The sequence below is a fragment of the Argopecten irradians genome, chromosome 2 (genome assembly GCF_041381155.1).
Source record: "Argopecten irradians isolate NY chromosome 2, Ai_NY, whole genome shotgun sequence".
In the NCBI taxonomy this organism is placed as follows: Eukaryota; Metazoa; Mollusca; class Bivalvia; order Pectinida; family Pectinidae; genus Argopecten; species Argopecten irradians.
In genome coordinates, this window is record NC_091135.1 from 28,331,354 (window position 1) to 28,357,260 (window position 25,907).

The 25,907-nt window shown below is 36.1% G+C and overlaps 1 protein-coding gene across 7 annotated transcripts in view; it reads right to left on the reverse strand.

Moving 5' to 3' along the window:
- Positions 1 to 25,907, reverse strand: part of LOC138315025 (zinc finger CCCH domain-containing protein 10-like) — a 133,829-nt gene that overhangs the window by 21,180 nt on the left and 86,742 nt on the right. Inside the window, exon 1 of one of the 7 annotated variants that reach the window (XM_069255745.1) lies at positions 11,524 to 11,738. The exons of 3 other annotated variants lie outside the window; for them this stretch is intronic. The gene's annotated coding sequence lies outside the window, so the exon portion shown is untranslated. Of the gene's footprint in view, positions 1 to 829; positions 944 to 10,781; positions 11,449 to 11,523; positions 11,739 to 25,907 lie in introns of those variants that run through there. 3 more of the 7 variants (XM_069255740.1, XM_069255746.1, XM_069255747.1) reach the window with 3 other exon arrangements.

A 25,907-nucleotide genomic window follows, 5' to 3' on the forward strand; every position in this document is an offset into this window, starting at 1 on the left:
ACAAAATTAGTCAAAATTGAAATTCTACCCTACCTCGCTCATAAGAGGATGTTTGTTTTTATCCTTGAGGCTCAGAACAAAAAAATAAGTTACATAAAAAATATACAATATATAATATAAGAGTAAAATTATAAGCAGCATTGAAATTGTCACCTTCTATCTCTGCTAGTATATCCACAAACGAATGTAAATATAAGTTGAAATTAAATCTTTTAATATAATTTCATTATGAATAACAGCATAAAAATTGGCATACAGCGAAAGCTAACTATAAGCATGACCTCTGACCTTGCTCAGAGAATGATGCAGACCTCTTGAACTCCAAGATCAATTATTGTTATGGCAACTGCTCATATAAAACTGAGACAACTAAAGTGTAAGCTTAAATTAGGATCCAACCTATGGAATTCTATACATGGTGTGGTATACTACCTGACGACCAATGATTAATTATCCCTGCCCCACTATCTACTGTATAACTACCATCAACACACCTACACATGTATGACAGATTAAAATTTATGTAAAAACAGATGACTTTATCACTAGACCTGATGGGCCTGGCGAGCGCTGTGTATTAATTGAATTATTTCTCATAAACATTAATATTTCATGTTCTCGACATGATAAAACAGAAATAGAAAACTTTATGTAATACATAATTCAAGCATACTGTTATATCCAACACCACCTATAGTAATACAGATATCAAATGATATGCAGGGAAAACATCTTGCCTATAAGATATGTACAGTGAGAATATGGCATTTTCCTTTATAAACATCTATATGAAATATAGTTTTTATGGTGACTATTTGCTGACACTGACCTGGATAACAGATACAGCAGTCAGTCTCTGGTCCATGGGATGGTCAGTCTCTGCTTCAGCCAATAGGGAACTGGGAGTAATCTCTACTGCTTCAGCCCCTAGGGAACTGGGAGTAATGTCTACTCTTAAGCACAATGACACATTTTAGGTCAACAACCATCATAACCAACATTTAAATACCTACACACCATTTGCTGTCCACCTAAATCCCACCACATCCTCTGTCCAACTGAACACAAATCAAGTGACTATAAACCATGTCCACTGACAACAGACACCCTAACACAGAGAAGCTGGCCCCACAACCAGGCTGCAACATATTTAACAGGTGACCAGTTTATGAATGGACAGCATCACACAGTCACCTTTACTGTAAAGAAGTTTGATTTAATGAGATAATGAGGAACATTTATCAATCTGGCTTGTGACCCCGATAGCAATTCGACAATGGGCCAGCTCCAGATAACTTTGACAGTGTTGAAGATGTATGGTGAATTACTCCAACACAGGCCCAATCAGAATGACATAGGAGTTTCACATCAACTTATCTCTGGACATAAACCAATACAAAACTATCCAGGCCTTGTCATGTCAACATCATGGTTTTGGCTGCAAATTTGATGAATATTATAATCATCCATAACCTTGAAATGAATTACAATCTCCCTGTACCATTATATATCAACATCTCCTGTTAATACCAATATCTCCACACTTATGTTCAGCCACCTTACAGTGACTTGTTTTTAATGTTTGTGTTTGAATACCCTTGCCAGCCCTTTTAGTACCAGAACAGAAGATATTGGGCCAGCAAAGGTGTTGCCCTGGGACAAATGTGATGAATTCTCTCACAGAGATGCAGCCTGGCCACGCTAGGTTAATATGTTTTCACTAAATTCCTGCCAAATTAACGACAATCCTACGGCCTATTATACACCATAAAAATCCATTCAGCTTAACATGTGAAGAAATAGTTCAGCAATTCTTTATTAAATACCATCAAGTTTCTCCTGAAATAATATCTCAAAACATCTTCAGGTTTAATGTCAAAATTTGTCACTTTTGATGAAAGCCACTTGAAGGAACTTTGTGTAGTATCTGTAATGTAGGGTTAAGTGAACGTGTCTATCAGCTATAAGGTGTTTAATATACACAGACAGCTAACAGGTATAATTCAGTCAGAACTATATAGTGATTATAGGAACAATAGACAATGATGTAAATGTATTAAATTTTCTTACAAACCAGCCAATTAGTTTATGGTTAGAAAACAGATATTTCTTTGTGTTTAATATTGTTAGTCTAGGAAGCAAAAACCAGCAAGGTATTCTACAGATCAAAGTTATCATTATGAATTGGATTTTTACCAGTGAAGACAATAGACAACATTTATCATTAGTTGCATGCAATTACGATGACATAATTATCATTTGTTTTTGGAGATGAGATCAGAAAGTTAAATTGTCAACACAATATTAAAATATGAGAAATTCTGTTAAAAAACCAGGTGCTGAAATAAGAGAGTTAAAATGAAACTGTTGTTACTTATTTCAACAAATGTTTCATACAAACACGTACATTTTAAAATATAACATTTGTTGACATATACCCAACCAGTACACTCAAAACTCACACGTAATTGTGTCCACTATAAGCACAGCCATCTTAGTACTACGTAGGTAACAAAAAACCGAATCTCTAGTGTTAACATGTCGTTTAAGTTTGCTTTAGGTATACCAAGTAATTGAGGCCTCTTACCAGAATATATATATACCCAGGAATTGAGGCTCCTAAAACCAGTATACTGTAGAATTGAGGCTTCTTCCAAGTATAATGTAGAATTGAGGCTCCTTACCAGTATACTGTAGAATTGAGGCTTCTTCCAAGCATAATGTAGAATTGAGGTTCCTAAAACCAGTATACTTTAGAATAGAGCTAGGCCACCAAGGAATTGAGGCTCCCAGTATACTGTAGAATTGAGGCTCCTTTCAAGTATAATGTAGAATTGAGGCCCCTTCCCAGTATACTGTAGAATTGAGGCTCCTTCCCAGTATAATGTAGAAGTGAGGCTCTTTACCAGTATACTATAGAATTGAGGCTCGTTACCAGTATACTGTAGAATTGAGGCTCCTTACCTGTATACTGTAGAGTTGAGGCTCCTTACCATAATACTGTAGAATTGAGTCTCCTTACCAGTATACTGTAGAATTGAGGTTTCTTCCCAGTATAATGTAGAATTGAGGCTCCTTACCAGTATACTGTAGAATTGAGGCTTCTTCCAAGTATAATGTAGAATTGAGACTCCTTATTAGTATATTGTAGAATTGAGGCTCCTTACCAGTATACTGTATAATTGAGGCTTCTACCTAGTATACTGTAGAATTGAGGCTCCTTACCAGTAAACTCTAGCGTCGAAGCTCCTTACCATTTGTCTGTTTATTAGGTACTGTATGACTGAGAACAAACACTTATTCCATAACTATCCTATCATGTTGTCATTAAATAATCTTTTCAGCATGTGTTTTTTAAGTGTTTGGTCTCTGTACACACTTGACGTTCCTGTGTATGTGTTGCCCTATACCAAACAACAGGACAAACCTTTGTCTGTGATGTTCGATGCCGTTCTGCCAGATTCCGTCTCGTTACACGTTATGTTACTTTCATTTGTGGTCTATTATCATAAGATTTGCTTCCAACTTTCACAAGAGAAATCCTTTTTATGACAGTGACATAACCCCCATCCAGACATATATATATATATATATATATAACTGCTACGCCCTAGTTAGTATAACACTTGATGTCTTCATCAGAATCTGAGTGCCTGAAAAAATTACTATTTCTTTTAACTGAATGGAAATCATAAATCAGACAGCAAATACAATGATTCATATCTTACACCAGTATTTGATTTTTATAGGTATTTCTATAGAGTAAATTATAGTTATAGGTATTTCTGTAAAGTAGTTATAGGTATTTCTATAGAGTAAATTAAAGTTATAGGTATTTCTGTAGTGTAACTTAGTTATAGGTATTTCTATAGAGTAAATTATAGTTATAGGTATTTCTGTAGAGTAAATTATAGTTATAGGTATTTCTATAGAGTAAATTATAGTTATAGGTATTTCTATAGAGTAAATTATAGTTATAGGTATTTCTATAGAGTAAATTATAGTTATAGGTATTTCTTAGAGTAATTAGTTATATAGAGTAAATTATAGTTATAGGTATTTCTGTAGAGTAAATTATAGTTATAGGTATTTCTATAGAGTAAAAAGTTATAGGTATTTCTGTATGGTAAATTATAGTTATAGGTATTTCTGTAGGTAAATTATAGTTATAGGTATTTCTATAGAGTAAATTTAGTTATAGGTATTTCTGTAGAGTAATTTAGTTATAGGTATTTCTATAGAGTAAATTATAGTTATAGGTATTTCTGTAGTGTAACTTAGTTATAGGTATTTCTATAGAGTAATAGTTATAGGTATATCTGTAGTGTAACTTAGTTATAGGTATTTCTATAGAGTAAATTATAGTTATAGGTATTTCTATAGAGTAAATTATAGTTATAGGTATTTCTATAGAGTAAATTATAGTTATAGGTATTTTCTGTAGTGTAACTTAGTTATAGGTATTTCTATAGAGTAAATTAGTTATAGGTATTTCTGTAGTGTAACTTAGTTATAGGTATTTCTATAGAGTAAATTATAGTTATAGGTATTTCTGTAGAGTAAATTATAGTTATAGGTATTTCTATAGAGTAAATTAGTTATAGGTATTTCTGTAGAGTAAATTATAGTTATAGGTATTTCTGTAGAGTAAATTAGTTATAGGTATTTCTGTAGAGTAAATTATAGTTATAGGTATTTCTGTAGAGTAAATTATAGTTATAGGTATTTCTATAGAGTAAATTATAGTTATAGGTATTTCTGTAGAGTAAATTATAGTTATAGGTATTTCTGTAGAGTAAATTATAGTTATAGGTATTTCTATAGAGTAAATTATAGTTATAGGTATTTCTATAGAGTAAATTATAGTTATAGGTATTTCTATAGAGTAAATTATAGTTATAGGTATTTCTATAGAGTAAATTATAGTTATAGGTATTTCTGTAGAGTAAATTATAGTTATAGGTATTTCTATAGAGTAAATTAGTTATAGGTATTTCTATAGAGTAAATTATAGTTATAGGTATTTCTATAGAGTAAATTATAGTTATAGGTATTTCTATAGAGTAAATTATAGTTATAGGTATTTCTGTAGAGTAAATTAGTTATGGGTATTTCTGTAGAGTAAATTAGTTATAGGTATTTCTGTAGAGTAACTTAGTTATGGGTATTTCTGTAGAGTAAATTAGTTATAGGTATTTCTGTAGAGTAAATTAGTTATAGGTATTTCTGTAGAGTAACTTAGTTATAGGTATTTCTATAGAGTAAATTATAGTTATAGGTATTTCTGTAGAGTAAACTTAGTTATAGGTATTTCTGTAGAGTAAATTAGTTATAGGTATTTCTGTAGAGTAACTTAGTTATGGGTATTTCTGTATGGTAAATTAGAACTTATCTACATTACATAGATATGTGGCCTTTATTAAAATCATGATCAGTTTGGGCCAGACAATTACACACAGGTAGGCAGATGTTGGTCAACATTAATAGTATAAGGCTCTCTGATCCCCCTTTTTTTTATTGTTATTGTATATCAACAATATGATTAATAAACATTTAAAAAAAATAGTCTATATAACAATTAATCTTTAATATGTTTTCAAGAAGAAAATGATAAAGCATACATTATTGCGATTCTTTACAGAGAAGTTGTAAATACAGAAATAAACATACCTGTTAATTACCATGAACAAAATAAATTTCTCTCTCTAATAATTTTACATGATCATCTCTTCCTAAAGATCCCCCAAACTCTCTAGAGATCCCTATACCCAGATCATTATATACTGCTGTTTGACTGACCATCTGACGCTGAGTTTTTAGTAAAAAATTCTTAAGTGAAGTCTATAAATTAATTATCTCCCCTTAGCTTGACATTGAAATTCGACATATCGTCACATACATCATAAATCATTTCAGTGACAATCTTATTATATCTGAATTTTTTTTGGAATTAGTGGTATAAGGTAGTATCTCCATTTTTTATGAAGAACCACATGTCTCTTGGCGATTCCCCCGTCCCTATCATTTACCTTTCCATGTATATAGGTAACTGAAGATGAGATCACAAATGTACCGCTGGACCCATTGTAACACAAGCCCATAGTCTGTTATGTAACCAATAAGGATCCCCAGCTTTGTTAAGTGTTTGGAAACATATGTTTGTACTTGTAAACCCTGCTAACTCAGCAATAACAGCCCATACAGAATCTACTGGGACTTGTTTCTATTTATAGTAAAAGATCAGTATCTTTGGTGACATCTTCTACGTAGTGCTGCCATGTCTATACTCTGAAAAGTTCGAAACCATGGATGATATATAAATGATAAAAGTTTTATTAAAGTTGATTCTCTACAGACAACAATTTTCTGACACATTCGGAATTACCTCCCCTTTCTAAGATCTAATAACATTTCATTCTAGGCTACTCTTGCACCTGATCCAATTTTTTGTCTGGATTTCAGATGTATCTATAAATCCCTCATAACATTCTTACGTAATAGTGTACAGAAGCGACCCTTTATTTCAAGGTCAAACAAGGATTCAATATAAAACTGCAGTAGTGTCCTTGAAGCCATATTTCTTTATTACCAAGTACTACCGAATGGTTCAATATCACAACACACAACAGCTTATTTATTAGAAGAGGTTAAATTATTCATAAGAGTACATCAAAATCTTTTATCTAGAAAACAACTGTTAATTTACACATAATAAAAATCATCATATTTAGACAATTAATCTTTTATCTTAAGACAACAATTAGAGCTCATTTTTTCAAAATTAAGACAAACTTAAAATTGAGTTCCAGCTTATTTACCTGGTTTTGGAAAATAAAAAACAGCTTACCTCTAAAAATTCAAAAACGTATTTAGACAATCTATCAGAAGACAGCAGCTTCTTCATCAGAAAGTGAAATATCATTTATTAAATGGTAAACTTATTTATAGTTTTAAGATGATAAAATTTTATCTTTCATAAAAGTGCAGGTACAATCTTTAGCTAAAATAAAATTTCTTCACAAAAATGACAATAATCTGTCACTGATATGTAATATATTGTCTTTTTGTTAAGATTTTTTTCTTTTCATTTGAGGACACAAACATAATTTATCAGAAGACAAGAATTGATTCCGTGTACCAGACTGAGATAACCTATTGCTAGAAGACAGTAAGTGGTGTAATTTCATCATATTTTCTATAATGATAGAAAGAACTTTATTTTAGAAACCATGAATTGGGAGGTAGCTAACAAAAGGTCTAAATGTTCAGTTAAGGGACCGACTCATGGTAAGGAGTATAAATATCTCTATATCTCAGTAATGGGGGACTGTATCTACAGTTTAAACAGTTACATCCAGTCACTTTTAATTGTCATATTAAGGCCAGGTCTGACATATTACAGTTCTGTTTAAGTGTACATTTAGGTACCTGTAACCACAAGTGTAATTTGACGACTAATTTACACTTTTAGATTCCATGAGTAGCTTCATGCATTTTATATGTTTCTCATGATCATACATTATCATATTATTGGTGTAGAATCAGAATGTAGAATATATCGGACTATATATACTTGTCAAATTGTAGGCCCAGAATGTAGAATATTTCGGACTACATACCTGTCAAAATGTAGGACCAGAATGAAGAATATATCATACTATATACCTGTCCAAATCCCCTTACTTATCCCTCTGTTATCTCTTCCTACCCCACCAGTGACCTTCCTAAAATACCTGATAGGGATTGAACACTACCCTCAGTCACTCAAAGATAAAAATTTGACATATTGCAGCCTAAACGAAAATGAAAACTTAGTTACCATACTTATACTAGTCTCTATAATATTATAACTATATTTCCTTGAGATCCTTTGTACTTTACCTCTTCTTTCCAGTCTTTTGTATACGTGTATGCTAGCCATGTCCTAACCTTACAAAAGACATTGGAATTCCTTATTTGTAGCCTCCCTAAAAACTGAAGATAGATATAAAGATGACCTCTAGACTGAAAGTGAGGTAAAGAAATATTCGTATCATGAGGAAATCTGTCAAAATTAAAACAGACATTCATACTAGGATATGAAGGAATAAATGTATAAATCAAAAGACAATCTAAATGATATTAAAATTTCCAGAATTAATGCCAATCAAACCATACTTTGATGATATAAACTTACTAGAATTATGTTAACATTTTATTTATTTTCCTCTAATGTTTTAATATAGACATGAAGAATTGCAACACAGACTCCAATACATTAAGATTGATATAAATACCCCAACCAGCAGGTAAGTTGAAATTGAGTAAATATAGTGATAAGAAAATGGGAAAATGCTTTTATTGTAGATAATGTTTAACATTTAGATTATCTTTATAGATTTATTACTTTCATTTCTGCACTTTTAGATGTGAATACAATAACTCTTATATAGTTGTCCGAAACATGTTACCAACGGGAAAGTGCACTTAAGCAGTAATCTGCCATGGTCCACATTCAAATTTACCAGTCATCTCATCCAACACACATAGGATAGACTGGTCAACAACAAATAACAGTATGATACTGGTGAAGACATCATATATTCTTACAGAATTATCTACTATTTTCATAAGACTCACACTATTTACAATTGTAAGCAAAATTGAGCAATATATGATTTTGGTCATTACATGATCTTCTGCCTAAATAATGTCTCTAACCAAGGGGAGATAATCTGTTGGGAAGATATAAAAGATTTCAGAAGCAGGGTGTCCATGGCCAATGCAGTCTACAGAATCACAACCATACAGGTATGGTTCACATACAATAGCAACTATTCTTTTGCTTCTCAGAGATTTTGCATAAAATTGTGAAATAAAATGAGATATATATTTCCTAACGTCTATTAGTGGCCTATAACCATTCTATATTTTAGGTAACACACTTAACTGTATTAATTATCCTAATTTGCCAGTCTGATCCAATATCGTTATCGAGATACAAATATTTACAGATGTGCTCATTATAACAATGTTGATCCAGTGTAAACAACAGCTGTAGGTTGAGCCTTACTCAGTCAATATAATCTACCATACCATATATCAAACGTTCTATCAATTGTGTGGAAATAATATCTAATTTGTAGTATAGATTGGTGTTACATACCTGGTATTACTCCTGCCTACAGCTGTTAATGTCCCACATATCTCCGAGAACGGTGACAGTGGTCACACATTTCTTCACCAGAAATTCATCTCCATCAAGTAGATAGAGCGTAAATCTGCTCTAAAACTACTGAGTAACATTTTGCACATATCAAATGTCATTTTGGAGCTTTACATGATTTTCTTTTCTCTAGATAAATATGTCTAAATGACAGGTATGTGATGGAACAATATTCTATAGAAATATAATGTCACTAATGTTATCTTTTTTGTCTTATATATCCTTGATATCAGCTAAAGTCATTTGGAGACAGAATTTTACAAAAGTAGTAGCTGGTAGCCACCTATAACAGCATATGATAGAATGTAAAAGGCCCTTTACAAGCTGTCCAAAAATGTCTTAATTCCCGAAGGACATAAGTTAACATCAGCACTGACCAGCTTATTACTCAACCATCTCAGAAAATGGTTTGCACAAAGACACATCCGATGACTGGAACAGTCAAGTCCATCTCTTGATCATCTTTCCAAGTAATAATCATCAAGGGAGATAAACAGAGGGAAGCATGATCTAATCAGTACCAGCTCGCATCTTCTCCTAGTAGCAGCGATTAAATGATTGACGCTCTGTTGAGACAGCCCCAAGCATTCTGACATATCCTAATAGAGAACCAAGAGGAACATTCCACACTGGAGTTGACACAGGTAAATCTTATCATAAATCCGTCATTTATTTGGGTTAAATGTATAAACACATCATATAATGCTTCTTTTCAAAAGTGTGCGTGTAAATTTATTACAAATCTGTATATTTTATACAGGAATACCTAACGGGATATTTTTCATTGCTACAGTAGTATTTATTTATGTTAAATATTCTGTGAATTATTTTAAATATGGTAAAGTTACTAATTAGTATACCATTATACCAACATCATTTATTCCTGTGATTTGATATTGTAAGTATATTTAACCAATTTTTAGGCAAATCTTTTAATTGCTTGGATATTAGTGTGACCATGAAGGGTGGACAAGAGTTTTGTAGTATAGTGGGAATTATGAAGGGTGGGAAATAGGTAGATATGGGGAAACTTACTGAGGGGAGTCACAGGGAATGGATTGAGTAAGGATGGTTGTATATATGGAATAGATTGAGTGAGGGTTGTTATATATAGGGAATGGATCCAGTGAGGGTTGTTATATATAAATGGATTGAGAATGGGTAGTTTTAGGGAATGGATCAAGAGGCTGGCTGTGGAATGAATTGAAATAAAGGGTGGTAGGGATTAAATGGGCTTAGAAGAGTATAACTGTAGCTCTCAGGTAAGTAGCTAGAAAATAATAAATGTAAGGTGAATACATAGTCATAATAGGGGTACCTATGGAGAACGCTTTATACCACTTACTGGACTAGCTATAGGACAGCATATTTCTCATTTCTCATAACACAAGAGGACTGTAATGGGAAAGACAAGAAATGCTGAGAAAAAATCTCAGCTTACAAAATATGTACAACATGATATCACATATCACAACATTACACAGCTTTAGTACACACACAAACATGGACGAGTGAGGGTCTGAATCAGTTCCTGGTGAAATACTACACATGGCTGTCGTCTGTAAACAAACCTTACCTGTGTAGTGTGCTATTGTGTTAATATTCCCCTGAACAACATCTCATGGTAAATTGTTACAAGTCCACTGCTTTCTCATATACACTTGACTTTCTGACCAGATGTAGGTCAAATCTGTTCCCCAGATTACATGTGTACACACAAAAAAACATGTCCACCATGTAAAGATTTCTGTCAGAGTTCATGTACAAGAGTTCACATCACATGGACAAGCATGTCCACCTTTGTATATATCCAAACGACACACACCTGAACTGTTAACCTGGTCTAACCTGGTGTTACACAGTGTCAATAGCCCATTACAGTCACATAAACACTGTCCCACAGGACACAATAGTCCTAGTAGACTTCCTGTATAGTACTGGTGTATTATATAGCAGCCGACTATATATAGTACAGGCCTTATCAGGCTGGCGGTTCAAACACTCACTATTTCAATCAATAAAAAAACTCCAGTAATTTGATTAAATTGACAGAATTGACTGAGATATATTCTTTAAACTTGTCATCGATGCCTTTTCCTCCCTGCTGCCTTCTTTGTGTCCACACCTGGAGACTAGTCCTTTGTTATCGTATTGTCACATGTTTCTATTCCTGTATTCAATATAATACCAAATATCTGCTAAAAATCTGCTTTCGTTTTCAGGTGGCAAACAGCTAGATGACCATCTTTTATATTCATTGATACACATGTATTTTGATATACTGTAATAAGAATTATTTCTGATATTTCTGTACTAACCTGACTAAGAAGCCCCGGTGTACAGATCTAGAACCTGTATAATATTAAAGCCTCTTGGTAGCTGCAGTGTTTCTGTGACAATCATTGGAGAGCAGATCTGTGGTGTGATAATGTTAACACAGTGAGTTCTCTCCATGGACTAATCGTATAGTAGACCAGCCTCCAAATAAAGGACAAGTTCACACTGCCCCGAGACTTATATACGACACATTCATTTATATACTGCCCATAAAGTGTGGTGATGTGACGTATCAAAATATTTTTTCTTCTCTGTGGTGACTCAACAAATCAAAGCATTTTCCCAATGCCTACATTTGGTGAGTTGACACCTCAAAACACATTAAATGCCTGACGTTGATGAAACAACACCTAAAAACACCTTGACAACACCTGTTTTTGATCACACAACATACTGAAGCCGTTGTTAGTAAACAGTCTGATATGGACAGCATCTGAATAGTGTGGAGATCCTATTAGCAATGATAACATCAGTTTACCACAAAAGACAGTCTCAAATGCATAAAATGAAGTCAAAATTTCCACCTGATTCAAACCTGTAACATTCAACACAAATAACTTCTATAGCTTAGCTCCAATTTCTGCATGTCAAGTATCTGCATTTAAGGGAGTTTGTCTAAGATATATCATTTTACATGTTGATACATGACATTTTCACAAGACGTTTTTCTCAACGCTGGTGGAACGGTCTTTAGTTTCCTCAGTGATGCTTAAACTAGCTGTCAAAGAGTTTCTGCAAAACAGGAAACTTTTGTGAAATTTTGCACGATTCAAATAAAACATGATATTTTTGCACAATTGAAAATCAAATGTTCGTTATCTAATTCAATTACATAACATTTAATTAACAAATTGCTTTGCCATCTGTATCATGGGAAGTTTCTGGACTTGCAGCTGCGTTTTAAGGCCTTCGTTATAAAATCATAATATCATCACCATGCATGCTTCATAATAATTAATAATGTAGATAAAAGAATATCTCCTTGTCGTCCCCGAATATCTTCCATGAAACCATGTAAATATCTGTGATAACATTATACTACAGTAATAACTTGCAGGAGACAAATCCCATCTAATGATATTGTACAACATATATTTAGGCAGGATAATGTTCCTACAAACAATTCATAAGTACAAGTGGTTATTTTCCCCAAGAGATAAAACACATGTGAATGATGAAGATATTATTGGTAATGTGTCGCCTAATATCGTGTTTACCAATTACCTATATATAGAAACAGGTGTGTAGTAATTGCCAAGCTGGCTGTTTAACATAAAACACAGTGGTAGTATCGAGGATATATTGTTATCATTACATGCATTTCTTTTACAATGATTTAAAAATAAAATGAAACTATACCATTTTGAAGGTATTAACAGCAGAAAAATTACTATTTTTCACGACAATTTTTTTGTAAAAAAAAGGAGAAGATTTTCATGATAAATACTTTAAAATAGAGGGGGAAAGAAAGAATGTTTAATTGATAGTCCTTTCATATGATTGTAAAATTGTAAGAAAAATCACGCTTGAAAGCAAAAGGTTGTCTTTCATTAAAATGCAGTTATTCCTGAAAGGAATGAAAGGTAAAAGCAATCTTTGCAACATATTGACATTTACGATAATAATAGATCTAATGAATATGGTGAAAGATGCCTATACTATAAATTAAGATAAAAAAGTTTACAAGTTATTTATAATACTGTATAACATTATTTTTCTTTCCTGGCTACTAAATTTTGCGATTTCTATTTCAAAGTATTTTCGCTAAGATTAAGTGTTTAGATTTAAAAGTGAATGGAAATACATTTGAATTTAAATATGCAAGAATTATGGAAGATATTTGAGATGATTAATGTTTATGAATTTACCTTAATTTGAGAAAATAAATCAAATACACAAAATAAGTTGCTCCCAGAGTATAGATCACTTAGATACAAACAACTTCTATCCTCAGACATATTTCTATGAATGGTAAAACAAAAGCCAGTCCCAATTTTATTGTAGCAGTGTGGTTTAGTAAATTGGCAATGCAAAGGTAAGTATTCAAGTAAAGTAGAGAATACATCAATACATTCTGAAGTTGTAAGGAAAACAGTGCTACAAAGAAGGAACACTAATTGTCTGTAGATGTTATTGTTTGCATGGCTATGTGTAGATGGTACAGCCAACATCACAGTGAGGATACAGGAGGTGACCCGGGGAGTACAGCCATCACTTTTCTTACCTTGTTGTATCAGACGTTCAGTGCATTCTCTTGCTAGAAAAAACATTGTGTAAACCTTACTAAAATATAGTGTCTGGCATACTTGACATACAACATGTCTTTACTGGGATTTCTGGATTGCAAATTCACATGGTTTTACCTTTTTTATGATGTATGTGAACCATTCAGAGATTTTTATGTGATATTACAAACAAACGTATTACAAATATTCAAACAATACAATACGTACAATGAAAATTTTCTATTTCAAGTTGACAAGACTTTTCCTTCCAAAAGAAAGTGATGTATGTAGGCCTTAACAGCTTAAGTTAACAATCTTACAAAAAACCGATAGAGTTCTGAAATAGATATGTAGTTAAATATCTCAAGTCTATCACTCAGCTGCTGTTTACATTTTAACAGATGCAAACTCACCATGGATCAGCAGACAGGGTGTACAGATCTGTCTAACCGTAACTCCCATAGACAGTGAATGAGCTGTTGACAGGGTGTACTGATCAGTGTAACCCTAGCTCTCATAGACAGTGGATCAGCTGCTGACAGGGTGTACAGATCAGTGTAACCCTAGCTCTCATAGACAGTGGATCAGCTGGTGACAGGGTGTACAGATCAGTGTAACCCTAGCTCTCATAGACAGTGGATCAGCTGGTGACAGGGTGTACAGATCAGTGTAACCCTAGCTCTCATAGACAGTGGATCAGCTGCTGACAGGGTGTACAGATCAGTGTAACCCTAGCTCTCATAGACAGTGGATCAGCTGGTGACAGGGTGTACAGATCAGTGTAACCCTATCTCTCATAGACAGTGGATCAGCTGGTGACAGGGTGTACAGATCAGTGTAACCCTATCTCTCATAGACAGTGGATCAGCTGCTGACAGGGTGTACAGATGAGTAGACAGTGGATCAGCTGCTGACAGGGTGTACAGATGAGTGTAACTCTTGGGTAACTCTCATAGACAGTGGATCAGCTGTTAACAGGGTGTACAGATCAGTGTAACCCTATCTCTCATAGACAGTGGATCAGTTGCTGACAGGGTGTACAGATCAGTGTAACCCTATGTCTCATAGACAGTGGATCAGCTGGTGACAGGGTGTACAGATGAGTGTAACCCTATCTCTCATAGACAGTGGATCAGCTGCTGACAGGGTGTACAGATCAGTGTAACCCTATCTCTCATAGACAGTGGATCAGCTGCTGACAGGGTGTACAGATCAGTGTAACCCTGGGGTTACTCTCATAGGCAGTGAATGAGCTGTTGACAGGGTGTACAGATCAGTGTAACCCTAACTCCCATAGACAGTGGATCACCTGGTAACAGGGTGTACAGATCAGTGTAACCCTATCTCTCATAGACAGTGGATCAGCTCGTGACAAGGTGTACAGATCAGTGTAACCCTAACTCCCATAGACAGTGAATGAGCTGTTGACAGGGTGTACAGATCAGTGTAACCCTAACTCTCATAGGCAGTGAATGAGCTGCTGACAGGGTGTACAGATCAGTGTAACCCTAGCTCTCATAGACAGTGGATCAGCTGCTGACAGGGTATACAGATGAGTGTAACCCTATCTCTCATAGACAGTGAATCAGCTAGTGACAAGGTGTACAGATCAGTGTAACCCTAACTCCCATAGACAGTGAATGAGCTGTTGACAGGGTGTACGGATCAGTGTAGCCCTTGGGTAACTCTTATAGACAGTGGATCAGCTGGTGACAGGGTGTACAGATCAGTGTAACCCTAACTCTCATAGACAGTGGATCAGCTGCTGACAGGGTGTACAGATCAGTGTAACCCTAACTCTCATAGACAGTGGATCAGCTGGTGACAGGGTGTACAGATCGGTGTAACCCTAGCTCTCATAGACAGTGAATGAGCTGTTGACAGGGTGTACAGATCAGTGTAACCCTATCTCTCATAGACAGTGGATCAGCTGCTGACAGGGTGTACAGATCAGTGTAACCCTAACTCTCATAGACAGTGGATCAGCTGCTGACAGGGTGTACAGATCAGTGTAACCCTATCTCTCATAGACAGTGGATCAGCTGCTGACAGGGTGTACAGATCAGTGTAACCCTAACTCTCATAGACAGTGGATCAGCTGTTGACAGGGTGTACAGATCAGTGTAACCCTATCTCTCATAGACAGTGGATCAGCTGCTGACAGGGTGTACAGATCAGTGTAACCCTAACTCTCATAGACAGTGGATCAGCTGTGACAGGGTGTACAGATCAGTGTAACCCTACTCTCATAGACAGTGGATCAGCTGCTGACAGGGTGTACAGATCAGTGTAACCCTAACTCTCATAGACAGTGGATCAGCTGCTGACAGGGTGTACAGATCAGTGTAACCCTAACTCTCATAGACAGTGGATCAGCTGCTGACAGGGTGTACAGATCAGTGTAACCCTAACTCTCATAGACAGTGGATCAGCTGCTGACAGGGTGTACAGATCAGTGTAACCCTAACTCTCTCATAGACAGTGGATCAGCTGCTGACAGGGTGTACAGATCAGTGTAACCCTAACTCTCATAGACAGTGGATCAGCTGCTGACAGGGTGTACAGATCAGTGTAACCCTAACTCTCATAGACAGTGGATCAGCTGCTGACAGGGTGTACAGATCAGTGTAACCCTAACTCCATAGACAGTGGATCACTGTACAGGTGTACAGATCAGTGTAACCCTACTCTCATAGACATGGATCAGCTGTGACAGGGTGTACAGATCAGTGTAACCCTAACTCTCATAGACAGTGGATCAGCTGCTGACAGGGTGTACAGATCAGTGTAACCCTAACTCTCATAGACAGTGGATCAGCTGCTGACAGGGTGTACAGATCAGTGTAACCCTAACTCTCATAGACAGTGGATCAGCTGCTGACAGGGTGTACAGATCAGTGTAACCCTAACTCTCATAGACAGTGGATCAGCTGTGACAGGGTGTACAGATCAGTGTAACCCTAACTCTCATAGACAGTGGATCAGCTGTGACAGGGTGTACAGATCAGTGTAACCCTATCTCTCATAGACAGTGGATCAGCTGCTGACAGGGTGTACAGATCAGTGTAACCCTAACTCTCATAGACAGTGGATCAGCTGTTGACAGGGTGTACAGATCAGTGTAACCCTATCTCTCATAGACAGTGGATCAGCTGGTGACAGGGTGTACAGATCAGTGTAACATATCTCTCATAGACAGTGGATCAGCTGGTGACAGGGTGTACAGATCAGTGTAACATATCTCTCATAGACAGTGGATCAGCTGCTGACAGGGTGTACAGATCAGTGTAACCCTAACTCTCATAGACAGTGGATCAGCTGCTGACAGGGTGTACAGATCAGTGTAACCCTAACTCTCATAGACAGTGGATCAGCTGCTGACAGGGTGTACAGATCAGTGTAACCCTAACTCTCATAGACAGTGAATGAGCTGCTGACAGGGTGTACAGATCAGTGTTACCTAATTCTCATAGATGATGTAGGTAGCTTGAATATATTCATATCTCTTTAGATGTATCACATTGATCATCCTCATTAGCCATAATTATTACTGCTATACTTTCTTGAGAAAGAAAATTATTCAAATGTGTGTTAAACTACACAGATTGAATCTCTGCCTTATTGTTTATTAGTAAAAGAGCATTTCAATATGGAGGTTCTCAATGATAGTTCAGTTAGACAATCTATGACGACAGCATCAAATCTTTTTCATTCTGTCTGTACTGTTTTCAACCTAATAAGCACTCCCCGTCTTTATTAGCAGCCTTCCCCTTTATTGAAGCCTCAATTTCACTGACAATTAAATGCAGGCTGAAAATATGAAAACCTTACCGTCAATTATTTGATTTTCTTTTGCAAATTTCTTTATGGCTAATATTTGGTGCAATAGTTTTCATGAAAAGCTAGTCCTATTGTCTCTATTTAACACCCCCTTAATTGTGTTTAATTGTTAAACGCCCTGGGTGGTTGTTGAGTTGAATAAGGTATATATACCAGGTTAAACCCCAGGCTGGGAGTGTCACACCATCGTTCCTCAGGAACAATTAACAAAGGTAATTAAAGTACAAGTGAACCCCCAGACAAACGTGACATCTGTGCAATTCATGACAGTTATCTATCGTCAGTAAAACATCAGGATTCACCGTCTCTTAAGTGGATCCTAATGACAAAGTGTTGCCAGAAAATGCCTAATTGTCTTAATTATTGAATTATTTTTCTTCAAACTCGCTGTTTATACTTAAAACTTACTTTTCCCTCAAAGTCGTCAATGTAGTTTTTTTTATCTTTGTTTTTTTTTTCATTTGTAAAAAGATATCTTGATTTATCCTGTTTCAATCTACTAATTGTTTATAAATAAATAAATTTACATGCCATATTTGGGTGTGCTGCCTTGGTTACCTATTCCATCAATAGAATGATTGGCTGGTTGATTGGAATCAATGTCCTATTAACAGATAGGGAGTGTGGATAGGCAATGTGTTATGTGAGTGAATGTCTGCATGTTTTGGGAGGCTGCAGTATATTTGTGTTGTGTCTCCTTAAAACAGTATAACTCTTGCCCTTTTATATAGTGCTGTCACACTGAACATGCCATCAAAGACACCCAAAACACACCTGACCACATTATACTTAAAATTGCCAAACCAGTGTTGCCATGGTAATACACGACATCACTGTGTGTTGCCCTATATATATATGTCATCAGATTGTCGTGTTGTGTCACGCGTGTCATGCTGCTGGGTTTTGTCGTGTTGTGTAACATGTGTCATGCTGCTGGATTTGTCGTGTTGTGTAACGCGTGTCATGCTGCTGGGTTTTGTCATGTTGTGTAACATGTGTCATGCTGCTGGTTTTTGTCGTGTTGTGTAACATGTGTCATGCTGCTGGATTTGTCGTGTTGTGTAACATGTGTCATGCTGCTGGGTTTGTCGTGTTGTGTAACGCGTGTCATGCTGCTGGGTTTTGTCGTGTTGTGTAACATTTGTCATGCTGCTGGGTTTTGTTGTGTTGTGTAACATGTGTCAAGCTGCTGATTTTTGTCGTGTTGTGTAACATGTGTCATGCTGCTGGGTTTTGTTGTGTTGTGTAACATGTGTCAAGCTGCTGATTTTTGTCGTGTTGTGTAACATGTGTCATGCTGCTCGGTTTTGACGCCAGAGATCTGACATGTATCACACACAAAGTCATGTGAACAAGTTGGTAAGTATGACATATGGGAGGCAGGCACATGTGCCGATCACATCCCTGCTGGAAATGGTTGGCTGGAACATTAAATTGAAAGCCCTTTAATCAAGATACTCCCAGATTTGTCAAGTATGATTATCAAGATAACAGACAGCATTAAAAGGCACTGGCAGGAATATATCTGCATAGGAAAACCTGGGGAGGGCTCATCATTTTGGTATCATGGATCGGCTTGATAAGAAAGCTTGGTGAAATGTGATTGAGAGGGAAGAAGGAAATGTACTATGCAATGTTTAGTTTATCAATTGAAATCTTTGTAGCAAGCCATTTTGTGTTACCACATCATGCAATTCCTCACTCAGTTATGTAGATAGTTTATGATCAAAGAAAACTGTCGATCAATGGAGCAGGCACGGGATAAACCCAAATTACCAAAGTAGTAGAGGAGGAGAAAATCTGGTCTGAACTAGGGAAAAATACGATGACAAAGCAAAAGACGAAATCAAGTAGAATAAAGAATAACAAATCTAATGATACTGGGTTTTTTTAAGGAAGAAGTAGGTTTAAGTTCAAAAGAAAATGTAAATAAAACATTAATGAATTATATATTTTCAAAACAAGAGGCCCATGGGCCTTAACGGTCATCTGACTATTGGCACAACACTCAAAGGATATAGTAATGGCAAACAATAAGGCATTACAAAGAACTCTTTTAAAAGAAGAAGTTCAGGTTCTGAAATATTTGATGAATTAGACCATGAATGAAGGTCCCTTGGTCCCCACCAAGCTACAAGTCCAATATCCAATCTCTTGGACTCTTACTTATTTACAAGAAATTGTTTAAAGATTTTAGCCTATTTGACCCCTGTGACCTTGATTGAAAATCAAGGTCATTCACTTGAACAAACTTTGTTGCCCTTCATCCCAGCATGTTACAGGCCCAATATCAGTACCCTTCGTCTTCTGGTTCTTGAGAAGAAGTCCTTTAAAATATTTTAGTCTTTTTGACCCCTGTGACCTTGAATGAAGGTTAAGGTCATTCATTTGACCAAACATGGCAGCCATTCATCCCAGCATGTCACAGGCCCAATATCAGGTCTCTAGGCCTCTCAGTTATTCATAAGAAGTTGGTTAAAGGATTTTAGCCTATTTGAAAAATGTGACCTTGAATGAAGGTCAAGGTCATTCATTTGAACAAACTTGGTAGCCCTTCATCTAGCATGCTACAGGCTAAATGACCTAAAATTAATACTGACTCAGGTGTTACAGTTTTTGAAGAAATCCATTCTATTTTAATAAGATTTGGTTAGTAAGAGGGAATAACATGGATCTACTGACTCTGGCATATCTAACTGGGGATTAAGATAGATATAATACACCACAGAAAATGTTCTCTGTTGTACAGTTCTATGCCTGTCTGTTGTCAGTGATAAGACCATCCTCATGGTAAATGTCAGATGATCAGGGATTCACAGAACAACTGTACTACTATACAATTGTATAGGTCATTGCAACATCACAGCATTAAGTGGAAATGTCAATCTATTATAACACCAAAAGTAATGATACTTGGTACATCTGATGTTTTTGTCTACCCCTGGTATGTGTGAAATGTCACTCATTGTATGTACTTGTAGGGCTGACTGAGATTTTTGTTGTTGTCATTTACCTGTAACTAACATATCAACAATGGTCTTCAACCTTTAGCCTGCCATGACCTTGCTGTAACTTTACCTCCATCTCTTACACATACAAATGAACCCTATCATACCTCAAACCCCTCTTTAACCATCACACTCTGATCCCTATAAATAAAACAAACACTAATGACGTTTACATTTGTAGGTAGGAACACAATTGCCTGACTTCCCCAATACGCTAATGTAATTACACAATCTTTCGCTCGCGTGCACAGTCTTTTCATCTTTTAAAGGGTATGCATGATAGAACTGACATCACACATGCGAACATGTAAGGATCAACAGCACCTTCTACTGGTGCTTAACGATAGTTAGACACATCTTAATGTAGAGATCCCTGGGTACTTGGTGAACCATAGTTAGACACATCTTAATGTAGGCTTCATTGGGTACTTGGTGAACAATAGTTAGACACATCTGTTAATGTAGGCTTCATTGGGTACTTGGTGAACAATAGTTAGACACATCTGTTAGTGTAGCTTCTTGGTACTTGGTGAACAATAGTTAGACACATCTGTTAAGTAGGCTTCCTTGGGTACTTGGTAAACAATACTTTAGACACATCTGTTAATTTAGCCTTCATTGGGTACTTGGTGAACAATAGTTAGACACATCTGTTAATGTAGGCTTCATTCGGTACTTGGTGAACAATAGTTAGACACATCTGTTAATGTAGCCTTCCCTAGGTACTTGGTGAACAATAGTTAGACACATCTGTTAATGTAGCCTTCATTGGATACTTGGTGAACAATATTTAGACACATCTGTTAATGTAGCCTTCATTGGGTACTTGGTGAACAAAAGTTAGACACATCTGTTAATGTAGCCTACTCTGGGTACTTGGTGAACAATAGTTCGACACATCTAATAATGTAGCCTTCCCTAGGTACTTGGTGAACAATAGTTAGACACGTCTGTTAATGTAGGCTTCCTTTGGTACTTGGTAAACAATACTTAGACACATCTGTTAATTTAGCCTTCATTGGGTACTTGGTGAACATTAGTTAGACACATCTGTTAATGTAGCCTTCATTGGGTACTTGGTGAACAATAGTTAGACACATCTGTTAATGTAGGCTTCATTCGGTACTTGGTGAACAATAGTTAGACACATCTGTTAATGTAGCCTACTCTAGGTACTTGGTGAACAATAGTTAGCCACATCTGTTAATGTAGCCTTCATTGGGTACTTGGTGAACAATAGTTAGACACATCTGTTAATGTAGGCTTCATTCGGTACTTGGTGAACAATAGTTAGACACATCTGTTTATGTAGCCTTCCCTAGGTACTTGGTAAACAATAGTTAGACACATCTGTTAATGTAGCCTTCTCTGGGTACTTGGTGAACAATAGTTAGACACATCTGTTAATGTAGCCTTCCCTAGGTACTTGGTGAACAATAGTTAGACACATCTGTTTATGTAGCCTACTCTGAGTACTTGGTGAACAATAGTTAGACACATCTGTTAATGTAGGCTTCATTGGGTACTTGGTGAACAATAGTTAGACACATCTGTTAATGTAGCCTATTCTGGGTACTTGGTGAACAATAGTTAGACACATCTGTTAATGTAGCCTTCATTGGGTACTTGGTGAACAATAGTTAGACACATCTGTTAATGTAGCCTACTCTGGGTACTTGGTGAACAATAGTTAGACACATCTGTTAATGTAGCCTTCTCTGGGTACTTGGTGAACAATAGTTAGACACATCTGTTAATGTAGGCTTCATTGGGTACTTGGTGAACAATAGTTAGACACATCTGTTAATGTAGCCTTCCTTAGGTACTTGGTGAACAATAGTTAGACACATCTGTTAATGTAGCCTTACTTGGGTACTTGGTGAACAATAGTTAGACACATCTGTTAATGTAGGCTTCTTGGGTACTTGGTGAACAATAGTTAGACACATCTGTTAATGTAGCCTTCTCTGGGTACTTGGTGAACAATAGTTAGACACATCTGTTAATGTAGCCTTCATTGGGTACTTGGTGAACAATAGTTAGACACATCTGTTAATGTAGCCTTCTCTGGGTACTTGGTGAACAATAGTTAGACACATCTGTTAATGTAGCCTTCATTGGGTACTTGGTGAACAATAGTTAGACACATCTGTTAATGTAGCCTTCTCTGGGTACTTGGTGAACAATAGTTAGACACATCTGTTAATGTAGCCTTCATTGGGTACTTGGTGAACAATAGTTAGACACATCTGTTAATGTAGGCTTCATTGGGTACTTGGTGAACAATAGTTAGACACATCTGTTAATGTAGCCTTCTCTGGGTACTTGGTGAACAATAGTTAGACACATCTGTTAATGTATGGCTGTAGCCTTCTCTGGTTACTTGGTGAACAATAGTTAGACACATCTGTTAATGTAGCCTTCATTGGGTACTTGGTGAACAATAGTTAGACACATCTGTTAATGTAGGCTTCATTGGGTACTTGGTGAACAATAGTTAGACACATCTGTTAATGTAGCCTACTCTGGGTACTTGGTGAACAATAGTTAGACACATCTGTTAATGTAGCCTTCTCTGGGTACTTGGTGAACAATAGTTAGACACATCTGTTAATGTAGCCTTCTCTGGGTACTTGGTGAACAATAGTTAGACACATCTGTTAATGTAGGCTTCATTGGGTACTTGGTGAACAATAGTTAGACACATCTGTTAATGTAGCCTTCCTTGGGTACTTGGTGAACAATAGTTAGACACATCTGTTAATGTAGCCTTCCTTAGGTACTTGGTGAACAATAGTTAGACACATCTGTTAATGTAGCCTTCTCTGGGTACTTGGTGAACAATAGTTAGACACATCTGTTAATGTAGGCTTCATTGGGTACTTGGTGAACAATAGTTAGACACATCTGTTAATGTAGCCTTCTCTGGGTACTTGGTGAACAATAGTTAGACACATCTGTTAATGTAGCCTTCATTGGGTACTTGGTAAACAATACTTAGACACATCTGTTAATTTAGCCTTCATTGGGTACTTGGTGAACAATAGTTAGACACATCTGTTAATGTAGGCTTCATTCGGTACTTGGTGAACAATAGTTAGACACATCTGTTAATGTAGCCTTCCCTGGGTACTTGGTGAACAATAGTTAGACACATCTGTTAATGTAGCCTACTCTGGGTACTTGGTGAACAATAGTTAGACACATCTGTTAATGTAGCCTTCATGGGTACTTGGTGAACAATAGTTAGACACATCTGTTAATGTAGCCTTCTCTGGGTACTTGGTGAACAATAGTTAGACACATCTGTTAATGTAGCCTTCATTGGGTACTTGGTGAACAATAGTTAGACACATCTGTTAATGTAGGCTTCATTGGGTACTTGGTGAACAATAGTTAGACACATCTGTTAATGTAGCCTTCTCTGGGTACTTGGTGAACAATAGTTAGACACATCTGTTAATGTAGCCTTCTCTGGGTACTTGGTGAACAATAGTTAGACATATCTGTTAATGTAGGCTTCATTCGGTACTTGGTGAACAATAGTTAGACACATCTGTTAATGTAGCCTACTCTGGGTACTTGGTGAACAATAGTTAGACACATCTGTTAATGTAGCCTACTCTGGGTACTTGGTGAACAATAGTTAGACACATCTGTTAATGTAGCCTACTCTGGGTACTTGGTGAACAATAGTTAGACACATCTGTTAATGTAGCCTTCTCTGGGTACTTGGTGAACAATAGTTAGACACATCTGTTAATGTAGCCTACTCTGGGTACTTGGTGAACAATAGTTAGACACATCTGTTAATGTAGCCTTCTCTGGGTACTTGGTGAACAATAGTTAGACACATCTGTTAATGTAGCCTTCATTGGTACTTAGTGAAGAATAGTTAGACACATCTGTTAATGTAGCCTACTCTGGGTACTTGGTGAACAATAGTTAGACACATCTGTTAATGTAGCCTTCTCTGGGTACTTGGTGAACAATAGTTAGACACATCTGTTAATGTAGCCTTCTCTGGGTACTTGGTGAACAATAGTTAGACATATCTTAATGAAGCCTTCCCTTGATACTAGTTCACATTCAATCTCAAGGAACATCTATGTTACTGACCTGTATATATCAAGGGAAAGCCCATTGATATTAAGAAACAACCAGAGCTTTTTCTCCTTCCTTTGGGCTTTTAATTTGGGAAAATGTGCGACAAAACCAAGATTTGGGGAAAATTATGAAATATGAAATAAAGCATAAAATATTTATTTCCAGTGTAGTTTATGAACTTTTCTGAAGCCAATTAACAATTAAAGCCTTAGCCAACTAAGTTCATATAATGTTTTTGGATAGTCTTCAATAAACTTTGAGTTTGGGGAATTTAAGGCTTGAACTGGGAAAAATTAAGAGGATTTGCAGTGAGGAATGGGGCCAAAATTTGGCCCCAAATCAGGCTGAAAAAAACCCACCTCTGAATGCAAACGATATAAGATATATAGGTCAGAAAGGCAAATGTTATTGAGCATGTGAAAAACATGTATTCTCAAACACCTCAACCTTTAACATCCTACACCTTAGCTGTTGCCTTTATTTCAAACTACTTTTTTCCTGGCTTACACTTTTGAAATTGATGATTAAGCAGAATTGAAGAATGTTTAAAGGACCTCGTGAATAAATCGTGTTTCCAGTAAAGAATAATTTCTAAAAGAGAAGCCATTTTCAATAAACCCTACACTACTACAATGATCAGTAAAGTACACCACCACAACAGAATCAGTAGTACATATAAAACAACAAGATGAGTTATGTGTACAAGATTACTGGTTTATTTGGTCTGAAAAATTACATTAATGAGGCTGACATGCAGCTAACCAATGTCCAATGAATCGAGCTGACAATAATGATGATAATAAAACCCCTCAGCATTCAGACATCTCCTATTTTATCGCCCCGAAATGTGTGCAGGAAAAGCTGTAAAATTTCTATTTTCTCACCGCAAAAAAGCGACAACCATATTTAGAGAAAGGCTTTCGATTGCTGTCCTCACTGCGGCAGTTGTTCACAATATCTTCTCTTCCAATCCCTTTTACCTCTTTAGTTTTATTTTAATCTCTGTAGAATTGCTACTGCTTTAAGCCCATATGTAGATGTATTTACCAAGTTACACTGGTTCCCCGGAGGAAACGCCTAATTCAATTTTTTGATGGAATGCCCATCTTACACATTGTTTTATTGTATCACTGTGTGGGATATTGGAGACCACAAGATCTTACTCCACACAGTTTACACTGCCTT